The sequence below is a fragment of the Cyrtonyx montezumae genome, unplaced genomic scaffold, assembly GCF_038088225.1.
Source record: "Cyrtonyx montezumae isolate F1298 unplaced genomic scaffold, pur_monq_1.0 scaffold_8, whole genome shotgun sequence".
In the NCBI taxonomy this organism is placed as follows: Eukaryota; Metazoa; Chordata; class Aves; order Galliformes; family Odontophoridae; genus Cyrtonyx; species Cyrtonyx montezumae.
Genome location: NW_027072089.1, coordinates 57,831,091 through 57,843,425, shown reverse-complemented (window position 1 = coordinate 57,843,425; position 12,335 = coordinate 57,831,091).

The window sequence follows — 12,335 nt, the reverse complement described above, 5'->3', positions numbered from 1 at the left end:
CAAGTGACATAGTTAATTTGAATCACTGGATGAAAGAGAGAAAAAAATGACAAAGAGTTTGCATCAGGAAAACACCATGAAATGGGGAAACTATGAAAGAATGTATTATAGAAACCATGAAAGAAGTATCTGGTAAATAGTTTGGACAATTGTATACAAAATAAATCAAGCTGGCATTTCCAGACATGTGAGTTTAAACTCTCATAAACTAGTCTGTTTCAATGCAAGTTATTTTGTTTCATTTAAATTCGCATTTCCAGTGAAGTGCATAAAGAAATAGAATACTGAAGTAGGAGTGACTAGAAAATGAGGGGAAAAGCAATGTCTGTGCTGGTAAACCTTACAGGATGTTCTGCGTGTAGCTTTTTATTGAAGAATTAAGCAAAAGAAGTGTATGCCCACAAAAGCCTGCAGTGTACACTAAAATTCACTCGTGAGAAGCAATATGAGATAAACTTTTGCCCAGGCAGCGTAATAGTTCGTAAGGAGCAGATCGTTGCCTGTCAAACTGCTTCAACTGTCAACATAACCAGAATTAGGCAACCCTACAGTGTTACTACCCTACAGCGGACTTATTTTAAGTCCACAAAATGGTGTCATTTCACAGTGGAATACTGGAAAATGAGATAGTAATATTCTTCACAGTTCCTGCCCCATTTCTCACATTTCTTGCTTCTCCATGTGAAGTACAACAGCAAAACTTTTGTTTTGCTTCATACCATCTTCTGCAAATGAGGAAACCTGCATCCACATCATCTGTTCCCTTCTCCTACTTGCACCAGCTTTGGACTCATCTTCACACAGGAGCCAAGCCAACTCCCTGGTCCAAAAGAGCAATACTACCTCAGTTTTTTGACCACATTGGCTTCGGAGAAGGAGGATATGCCAGTGTCAAGTCCTTGCCCCAGTGAGCTGCTGGCCTACATTTCCTTTCTGTTTGCTGCTCTTAGACCTGCAGGAGTCAATTTCTTACTGTTCTTCATGTCCCTGTTCAAATTCGACTGTCAGTAACATCCAGGAAGAGCCCTGTACCATCCTTCTGGGTCTCTCTTCCTGACACTGTTGCAGAACAGTTTCTTCTCACAGAATCACTTTCTGGCTGAGGCTGGCAGTGCCCATCATGTCCAAGCCCAGATCCAGCAGGGCCATGCAGAGCAGGGTGCCCAGGCCCATGTCAAGGCAGCTTTTGGAGATCTTCAAGGAGGAGATTTCACAGCCTGAGGATAACCTGTGCCTGCACTCCATTACATGCACACTGTGTTTACCACATCCCAGACAACAGATTCTTCAACCCTCCTTTCTCAGCTCTTCACATATATACATGTTTCACTCAGGCTCCATGCCAGAAAGCTGGTGCACAGAGACTTTAAAACTGCTTGTAGCCTAGCATAGAGCCAACCTACCAGCTGTGGGCTGAAAGACCCTGGGACTTCCCTTTCCAGGTGTTTTCATCAAATTGGCTTTTCTCAAGCAATCCCATATTTCCTAAATGGTGTAAATTAGTTGTGTTTATATGGGGAGGAGGGGGTCAAGAGTTGACAGAACTGGGGAGCTGTGCATTATCCCCAGACATCCCTTTATAATTTCCATCAAGTCACCCCAAAATATATACAAATCAAGAAACAAAGACGAGCTGCTAAGATAACTTTTACCCACCCCCTTATCTGCTTCTTTTGTAGTACTTTGTGAGAATGGCTTTACATTCTGTTTCCAAAGGCTTTTTGCCTAGGGTTTTGCCCTCTTTTAGTCATTACTTGACTTGTACTGGAAGCATTCAGAACCCTGGGAAGCCAAGACATTTTAGCTCAGCTGTTTCCACGAGACATACGACAGACGGTGGAATCTTATTCTTAATGAGGATTTCTATTTTATTTTATTTTTTTAACCACAGCTCTCCAGCAGAGGAATGCACCGTAAGTCTGAAAGGAGCCCAAGATGTCAGCAAAAAGGAAAAGTGCAGACCCCAAGATAGCCTGTAACAGCCTACACAGAACAGAGTGTATGGTCACCTGTAGCACAGTTCTGCCTTTTGAACACTGGGGAATAAGAAGAAGAGCAAGAAAGGATAAAACTTTAGCCTCAAGGAAAAGTGAAAAAGAAACTGGCACATTTGTTCTGGAGCTAATACCAATTTGTGCTGTTTGCTTTCACTTTATCACAACCTGCGTCCAACTCATCTTCTTAGAGTTTTTAGTACAAAGAATGACTAATTAAAACAAAGCAAAAAATAACATGTTTATTTTATAATATGGTATAAAAAACAACTAGAATATTAGTTGGTAAATTATAAAACCACAGATTCTCACTGTGTTTGAATGACATAGTAAGAATTCTCACATGCTTCAGTAGATTTGTGCAGATTTATTACAACAGAGTGGATATCAGAACCTGCTTCAAATTTTCCTGATGAAAGGACTCAGTGTGAGAAAAGTTAAGGCAAGAGGCGGGGATCAGCACCCACATAGGCAAGACTCATTGCAATTTCTGTTCCACATTTTTGTCGGTTCCTATACCAAACTTTATGCCTATCAGTGTTTGCTGATACTTTTTTAAACATGTAACTTCAGATGGGAAGTAAACACAGAGTTTTTAGCATGATATGAAAGATGTTCATGTTCTAGAAATCAGAATAATTACTAAGGAAATGTTATAAATATCATGCTATGTTTTTCTTTTCTGATATCTCTGAAGATAATGTCTTTCTTCTTTCCCTTTCCATCATATATCAATCAATTAATGACTCAGAGAATTCTCAAAGTAAACCTAACCTTTCTCTAGACGTGCAAAAATAATAGATAGATAGATAGATAAATAGTTATACTCCATTGAAGCAAATCTTTGATCATTTACATCTTTTGCGGGTTTGCTTCTGAGCTGTGATAAAGAAAATGGCATTTTATTTTTATTTTTAATAAGTGTTCAGTATTCCTGGTAAACTATGACATCATTCAGTTATCATATTTTCCAGTAGCCAGATTATATTGTAAAAGTACCTAATGACTTTTAGAAGTATGATCTGCCTGTTCCAATGCTGCAGTTTTAAAAACAAATGGCAACATGGCACATATTTTAGGTGGGTGTTCACAAAATAGGAACAATGGATTGGATGCCTCATGGGCTGAGCTTTTCCTTTCTGTTAGGTTTTTTGAGGGGTTTTCTCCTTCCCTCCCTCCCTCCCTCCCTCCCTCCCTCCCTCCCTCCCTCCCTCCCTCCCTCCCTCCCTCCCTCCCTCCCTCCCTCCCCCTCTCCCTTCCTCCCTCCCTCCCTTCCTCCCTCCCCCTCTCCCTTCCTCCCTCCCTCCCTTCCTCCCTTCCTCCCTTCCTTCCTCCCTTCTTCCTCCCTTCCTCTCTTCTTCCTCCCTTCCTCCCTTCCTTCCTCTCTTCCTCCCTTCTTCCTACCTTCCTCCCTTCCTCCCTTCCTCTCTTCTTCCTCCCTCCCTCCCTCCCTCCCTCCCTCCCTCCCTCCCTCCCTCCCTCCCTCCCTCCCTCCCTTCCTTCCTTCCTTCCTTCCTTCCGAATTCCTTCCTTCCTTCCTTCCTTCCTTCCTTCCTTCCTTCCTTCCTTCCTTCCTTCCTTCCTTCCTTCCTTCCTTCCTTCCTTCCTTCCTTCCTTCCTTCCTTCCTTCCTTCCTTCCTTCCTTCCTTCCTTCCTTCCTTCCTTCCTTCCTTCCTTCCTTCCTTCCTTCCGAATTCCTTCCGAATTCCTTCCTTCCTTCCTTCCTTCCTTCCTTCCTTCCTTCCTTCCTTCCTTCCTTCCTTCCTTCCTTCCTTCCTTCCTTCCTTCCTTCCTTCCTTCCTTCCTTCCTTCCTTCCTTCCTTCCTTCCTTCCTTCCTTCCGAATTCCTTCCGAATTCCTTCCGAATTCCTTCCTTCCGAATTCCTTCCTTCCGAATTCCTTCCGAATTCCTTCCTTCCGAATTCCTTCCTTCCTTCCGAATTCCTTCCTTCCTTCCGAATTCCTTCCTTCCTTCCTTCCTTCCTTCCTTCCGAATTCCTTCCTTCCTTCCGAATTCCTTCCTTCCTTCCGAATTCCTTCCTTCCGAATTCCTTCCTTCCTTCCGAATTCCTTCCTTCCGAATTCCTTCCTTCCTTCCTTCCTTCCGAATTCCTTCCTTCTGAATTCCTTCCTTTCGAATTCCTTCCTTCCTTCCGAATTCCTTCCTTCTTTCCTTCCTTCTTTCCTTCCTTCCTTCTTTCCAAATTCCTTCCTTCCGAATTCCTTCCTTCCCTCCTTCCCACCTTCCTTTTCTTTTTTTGTTTTTTCTTGACATAAAATGGGATATGCCTTACCCATTTTCTGACAAATAATTGCATCCAGATCTTTCCAAGCACTAGAAATAGCTCATCTTCTGAGTAAAATACCTGTGTTCTTTCCTGCTTTCTTCATCAATATTATTTCACATATTGTTATTTCTCGTTGTCCAGAATGCAATTCTTTTTTTTTTTTTTTTTTTTTTGAGAGAGGGATCATTAGATGCAGTTTGACGATATGATGGAAGAAATTTTAGCAAATAAAGGATGGCTAACAGGGCTTTTACATTATTTCACATCACTGCTTTCTTCTAAGAGAAAACATTACTGAAGTGATTTGCATGAGCAGCCTATTTGTTTGTTTGAATGCCCGGGGTAGGGTTGGCACTTGTGGTTTTGACCATATTTTGTCCATGTCGTAGTTTCATTTCTTTCCTTCCTTTCTAGTTACTCTATCTTCTCCTTTGATTCTTACAAGCTCTTTATCAGTGAATATTTTATTTTTCACTACATGGATATCTTTCTGCCTTTAGCTTGATTCAAATTTTGGCATTTCAAAACTTTAGAAATTACTTTGGTGTATAAGAGAATTACATATGCATTTTGAGTTACTGACAATCTGCTTCATTCTGAGTACAATTGAATTCTAAATAAAATCCACTAGCAAAACAAATCTTATGCACAGCTACAAAATACATTAACCTTCACAACTGAGTAATACAGCATTCTTTAGTCATAAAAGGAGAATCGCATTTCAACTTGAAAGTCCTCTTGAATCGAATCTTAGAGCCTGAGTTAATCTGTTTCAGGATTTACATTTTTTGCCCCACTCAGTTAATTTATGTTTCTTTTGACAAGAGGGCCTCTGATAAACTGTTCTTTGAGTTATAGGACAGGCATGTTGAAGTTTTCACATCTCTGAAACATGAAGCCAGGCTCCAAATCCAAGTTAAGCATCATAAACCAGAGGTGACCCCCCCTTGCAGAGGCACTGAGTTGTTGGACATGAGCTGTTGTTTCCACTCAGTCATTAGAGACCTGAGTTCTTCAGGGCAATTCCTTTGTCATACTGCCCCACAGAAATCCTCATGTCTTGATCTCTCTGCTCTCTATTACATGTGGTATGTCTTCTCTGATCATCTATTCTTTCACATGATTCCCTCTCCTCAAATTCTGACTCCAAACCTCTTCTTAAAATCCTTCAACAAAACTCTGTATCCAACACAAACCACCCTATGGTTCTATGAAAGCAATGAACCCTCCTTGGAATTATCGGTGTTGCTTAACACCCCAGCATCCCATGGTGGCAGCTTTAATGAGATCCAACTTCCCCAGATACCCTCCGAATTCTGCTTCCCACACTACAACATTGCTGTCCTCCTGTGGAGCCAGGGATATGCAAGTAACCCACAAGACACTAAGAGACCTGAAGTACAGCAGCATAACGCAGCTTAAGATTGCAGTCTTTGCTCCAAGTTTCTGAGCAAAAACTTCTGCCCTGGGAAAGCTGATGCCTAGTGCTATAAAGTAGGATGGTACATTTTTTATTATTTAAATTTCTGTAGAAATTTTTGCCTGAGGTTTTTTGTTTTTTTTTTTAATCAATCCCCTAAGCCCAGAAAACCAATATAATAACCAGGCCAAGAGACAACATTCATAAACAAGGAAGCTCCTTATCTGTCAAAAATGCTGTTATTTTCTATAATGATTTCTTTACATAATAAGATCCAGAGTTTCATATCTGGCATCTTTTATCATGAGATGTGCTATTCCTGCATCTAGTACGTGAGAGGTAAGTAGCAGAGTTCCTTTGAGGCTAGCTGCAGTAATGTTTTTCATTGAAGTGCAGCATCACACATTTGTTTGCATCCCCATTTCGTTGACAGTTGATGAAGGTGAAGCATTGTTGCAAAGCATTGTCTTTATAGGAATCATTTTGGTGGCACCTAAGAAGTGCAAGTTTTGTTCTATTTTTGTTCAAGTAAACTTGGTTTGTTGAGCTGAGTGTCATTTATATAGGCCTGGAAGGAGGCAATAAAGATGTTTGAATGTGTTATACCCTGAACCCCACATCTGCTTTTGTAGTCTCTATATAAACATACTCTATCCCACATATATAATGGCATACACAGTAATGTTCCTCATGGCTTTTACTACAGCACACTGAGGGTGTAACTTTTCTAGTGACAAAATTTAACTGCATTTAATCTCCAAAGTAGAATTTAAATCCTTCCACTTGTTAAAGTGTTGAAGTTTCAGGAGTTCCAGGGCCAGTCCTCAGTGCTGCCAGCTACGTAAAACCAAGACACTCAATGCTTTGTGATACATCCTAGAAACTTTCCAGAGCTCCTTCTGAACAGTCATCTCAGGCTGTCTCTGGCCTCCCACTGACAGGCTGGTCATAACCCTATATGGGTCATTTTCTTAAAACTTGGCAAGGGGATCTCCTTATTTCTTCCTGTTGAGAAGAGCTTCTGCCCTGCAGTTGCTTTTTGCTGTGCTACAAAGGCACACGTACTCTCTGCTAATGAAGAATGATCGCCTTTCTATTCCTTGCCCTACTTTTTGATTTTCTTCCTTATTTTTTCCAGCTGATGGAAGGATTTTTAAATCTTTTGAAAAAAAAATAACAAGAATTTTTGCACAGCTCATCCTCCTCCCACTCACAGAAGTTGTTACTGTTTTCTCCTGTTCTGTGAGGCACTAATATTTTTAAAGAGGCGTGATTGATGTGGAAAAATATTACTTAGAAAAAAGGTTCCTTCTCATACTCCCATTACACAGGTCATCAGGTGGCATCGAGCTGAAATGACTAATCCTGTGCCCTCCATGCCATCGGTAAGCTACGTGTAACAACCTGAGGTCACTGCTTTGAAGTCTAGCAGCAGACACAAGGAGGGGTTGGACGACCTAAGTTAAAAAAAAAGACTAGTGACTATCAGGAACTCTATTCTTGACCAGCCTGTAAAAGATTAAACAGAAGAAACAGGCAAAAAAAAAAAAAAAAAGGCTTGCCAGTAGCTTGAAATGCTGAAAACATAGTTGGATGCAACAGCTTACAGATGGGAAAAATGCTGTGGCAAAGCCAGTATGAAACAAAACAGCTCAAGAGTCCCTTCTGATGTCTCATATCTATGGAAGGATGATTAGGTACTGGCACAACTGCAAAGCAAACGGCACGCATTGCATTTTCCTCAGTCAGATTTGCTTCTCTGTTCTAATTTGGCAGTAATTAATACTAACATAAATAGCTTTCTTCCGGAATAAACCCACAGATGTATACTGGATTCTGATTTTAAATCATGCCAGTGATTCATTCGGACAGTTTCTGCTAGGCTTAGGGAAAGTAACACTTTTTTATTATTTGTGCAGCTACCTTGCAAATGGTGTCCCAAGGATAACATTGATAGTCATACTTTGCTGCATGTGTAAAATCTAGAAAAGGGAATTAACAACTGAAACAAGTGCTCCCACTTGAAGGATAATATTAAAGAAATCTAGCTTTAAGTCCTAACCTTCCTACCCATAATTCCTGCCAGGAGGCTTTGAAGTCTGGGTCTAGAAAGGCTGTGAAGCTTTGAAACTGAAAACGGCATTTCACAGGTATTAGGATGATAATTAGGAGTCCGTGTTACACATAATTCTAATTTGAAAGTTTAGATGACACTTTTCTTAATTATATCGAGTGTTTGACATGAAAGTAAATTAATGGCAAATTGATTTCTGCCATCTGTTACGATTAACACCAGGAAAAGCAGAAGAACTTCAAACGTTTCATCTTTATTCATTTTTAATATCATTATTACCTAAAATAGTTCTCCCTTTTGGTTTTTGTTATTTGGGGCTCTTTTTGTTAGATTTATCTGGTTGCATCTTTGTAAGAAATGGGACAGTGCTTTTGCCAAATCCTTTCCTGGTGAAGAACAGAGGCCAAGTCAGTTCTTCAGGGACATGGGAGAAAATCCTGGGACTCAGGAGCAGAGGAAAGTTGGCTCTGCATGTGTCTGTGGTTCAGCTCATAGCATGTAGCACAGTCACTGCCATGCTTTCAAAGTGTTAAGCACTACAGACTGTGCAGAACATTTTGGGTACAGTGTATGAGAAAAGGAGAGTGCCACTCCATACACTCAATCCTCTACAACAAAGAGAGATCTGGAAGCAAAGAAAAAAAGCCATTGTTATGGCTTCTGTCACTCAGTGGGTATACTTCATGCAAAACTAAGGACTTTACTGCACACAGCAAGCACGTGCTATTACTGGCACTAAGTAAAAGTTGGGGCAGACTGTGCTCACTTTGTTAAGGACTGTTGATTTTAAAACATTCACATTCCTATGGCCATAATAGGACACATGATACAGGTGGGTCAGGAATGGTGCTAGCTCACAGTAGCCTGGGGGTAAAATGGTACTGCCATATTATATTTCTTGAGATTAATGTACCTTAAGGACACTTCTTAAAACAGTGTGTATGCTCTAACAATACTGTTCTCTTTTCCCATTTTACTAAACAATGTGGAGAGCTACTGTGCTTCTGCTGTCTTCTTTACATTGTCTTTGACCACTGTTTTTCAGATTGTTTGAGAGAGAATTATCTAAAAGAGACTATTTTAGAGAACTTGCAGAAGAAATAGGCATTGGACAAAGGCAGAGATGAGAGCCCTGCAGCCAGCAGTGAGCAGGGCACTTACTGCTATTAGCCTTTAGTGCTGTCCAAACAGATTTTGACAACTTCTTCTTACTCTTGTTCCATGCTACCTGAGCCTTCTTTCCAGAAGTGCTGCCCTGGTCATAGTGGTAGGCAGCATTTGCAATATATGGAAATGATAGAGGTTGGGATCTGTGGCTCTCTTGGATCCCAAATGGGACTCAGTTTGAGCCCTTAGGAAAATAAATTAAAAATGCTTTTTACCAAGGAATACAGCTTGTGAAAATAGGTTATTTCCCCAAAAACCTCTGAGACCTGCAACACATTATAAAGATATCAACTCTATGAAGGTATCAACCAGACTTGAGAATTTCCTTGGAAAGTTCATCCCTCAGTGCTCACTCAACAGCTAATTCTTTTCCACCTCTTTATTCTCTCACCAGCCCTGGTCCCAGATCCATAATTGCAGTACGTGGTTCCCCACCTAGCATCAAATCTGGGGATCAGTTTTCCTCTTCTACCTTTGAGCATCCGCAACCTCATAGGCTTGTGTGACACTTCAGGCTTTTCTGTTCTGAGCTGTCTTTAAATATATTAATAAATAACATCATTTTTGAAAAATTCCTGTGCACACTCTTAAATCTCATTGCATCTTGACAATGATAAAATTTTATATAATGTGTGAGCACAGATATTTGGCATATACACCGCTCTCAGTAGGCATATATTAATGCTTTTGATTTGTTCTGCAGTGACAGTTTGAGCTACATGGACAGTAGGTTTATGTAGGTTTGTGAAGAGAAAGTAGCAGTTTACAAATGATACATTAGATGACATCTTTCCAAACAAATTAATTTATCTGTGCCAAACAGTACTGAAAAAAAAAATTAAAGATCAGGTGATAGCTTTATGAGAAATATCCTTAACATCCTATTTCATTTCCAGATAGCTCCTAAAAGTGGATAGTACATTCAGACCAGCTTATGATTTATCATATCCTCCAAATAATAATTTGAAGTTCCTTTTCCCTTGGAAGTCTCACTGATTATGTGGGTGGAAAAACTGAATGAGGAAACCAGAAATAATTTCTATTTGTCTCATTCCCATTTTTCCATATTTAGTAAATGGGTAACGGTTGTGATTAGATAGAAAAATTAAAATAATACTTATGCGCTAATTTTCCCACTTATGAAAATCTCATGATTGATTTCACAGCAAGACAAAGAGAACAGGTTTATATTCTGATTATTTTTTTTAGCATTATCCTGTAGTCCCTCCCATATATCCTTGCTGCTCACTGGCATAAAACTGTAGTAGGTGACACAATAATGTAATTCTTGTATACACTGCACAACAAAAAGGAGGTCTAGTGCCAGATAGCTTGGTTAAAACTTCAGGCAAAAAGATCTGACCTTCTGAAATAGGCCCCAGGTTTCTGTTTACCATCAGGCACTGGAAGAAGAGATCCAGCAGTTAAACCAGGGAATTTCTCTTTCTTTTAATTTTATGAACTGTCGTGTTACCACATTTAGGCATCTTTATATTACCTCTTCAACAGACTATTCTGCGTTTCCCATCCTAATAGCAAAACCATAGAATCACATAATATCTCAAGTGTGACCCATGAGGGGTCACACAGAGCAGAGCTCAGCGCTGCCCCTCCGCTCCCTGGGAGAGCTGCAGCCGCCATCAGGCCTCCCCTCAGCTCCTCTGCTCTGCGCTGAGCCAACCCAGGGACCTCAGCCGCTCCTCACACGTCCTTCAATATTTCTGTTGCCCTCTTCTGGAAACTCTCTCATAGTTTTATGTCTTTCTCGTATTGTGGCACCTGAACAGGGTGCTTGAGTTGAAGTTGCAGAGTACAGAGTGGAGTGGAACAATCCTTTCCCTCGCCTGGCTGGCAGCGCTGGCCCTGTGGTGATTTGCTTTGTGAAACTCTCACATCAGAGAACCCAGTCATAGCTTTGTAATAATTCAAATTTTAACTGCATAATTACGTGAGAAAATATGGATCATTTTTTTATTCTCAGAAAACCCAGGCAAAAACTGCTTTTAACAGAAGAAACAGATTTTCTATGCTTGATTGCCATGGTGAGATTGGAATGCCTTCATCCTGAAGTGGGAGCCACTGTGCATGTAACAGTAAACTGTACAACCTTTGTGATGTTCTCCTATGGGGTTTACGTCTCCCAGGCACATAGCATGCAATAAAAGACTGAAGGGATGACTTCTAGAGACTTAGATTTTTGCAAAACTCGTTTGATGTCTAATTCTAGGGGGATAGTATTTGAAATGGTGTTAGAAGTTGGCAGAAATTATGAACTGATTCTGCTTATCTACTTTGCATCTTTGGCATAAATATAGCTTATCTTTCCTACTTCAGAAAAGCAGAAGAGTAAAAAATGAAAGAAGATGCTTCCAGCTCCTTTTACAAAGTGACTTTAACCAGAATAGCATCTGAATTTTTATGACTGACTGCTCTGACCTCTATAAGCTACATAGAAACAGACAAGGGAAAAACAAATCTCACTCTCCCAAGTCTATTTTTGTGCAGAATTTAGTTGGTTATTTTCACTGAAACTTTGTCCCTAGCAAGACAAATAAGGAAAAGGTGCACCTGCATTTCAGGGTATGTCTGCAAAATATTGTCAGGCCAGTAGCCATATAAAGAAACACACATTCATTTCCTTTGTAGTGATCTTCTGAATAAAAGATTAGTCTGTTATACTCACATTACACCTATATTTCTAAAGGGTTATGAGTTTTGACACTCAGGGTGGCCATCAAAGGCAAAATTGTCATTTTTACTTACTGAATCTCTTGTCTAATTATAATGCCATAACATTTGATTTTAAATCCTTGAGGGAATACAAAATCACAAAGATTAAAATTTATTGCTGAAGTGATTTTTTATCCATGAGAATCAACTGCAATGGTCCACACTCCCAGGCCAAGTTTTTCTAGCAGTTGTATTCATATAGTTTCAACATTGGCAGCTGAACTATTTCTATCAAACACATAGTTCTGTGAAAATTTGTTGGTTTGATCAATATTTTGCCTGAATTTGGCCTGGAAGCCATTTGATCTCATCAAGAAGCCACAATCATCAAAGTCATGCTTTTGTGGAAGACTAGGCTTTTCAGCATCTAAATAAAGTGTGAACCCTCAGGCAAGGGCACTGATGGCCAAGTCTGTATTAGCAAGCATCTGCAGACTAACAGTGCTTCATCTGTGGAGAGAAACATGACATCACAGTCTCTGTGATCCACATATCAGGGAACTTTTGAGCACCCTTTATCTTGTCGCATGGACTGTATGACAACATATGACAGAAGTGCATGAGAAACGTCCTTGGAGAACATCTCTCTGTTTCATTGCTTCGGAGAGGAATCCCATTTGTAAACATGAAGACTACTCCATGACATGAAGTGATACACAGCA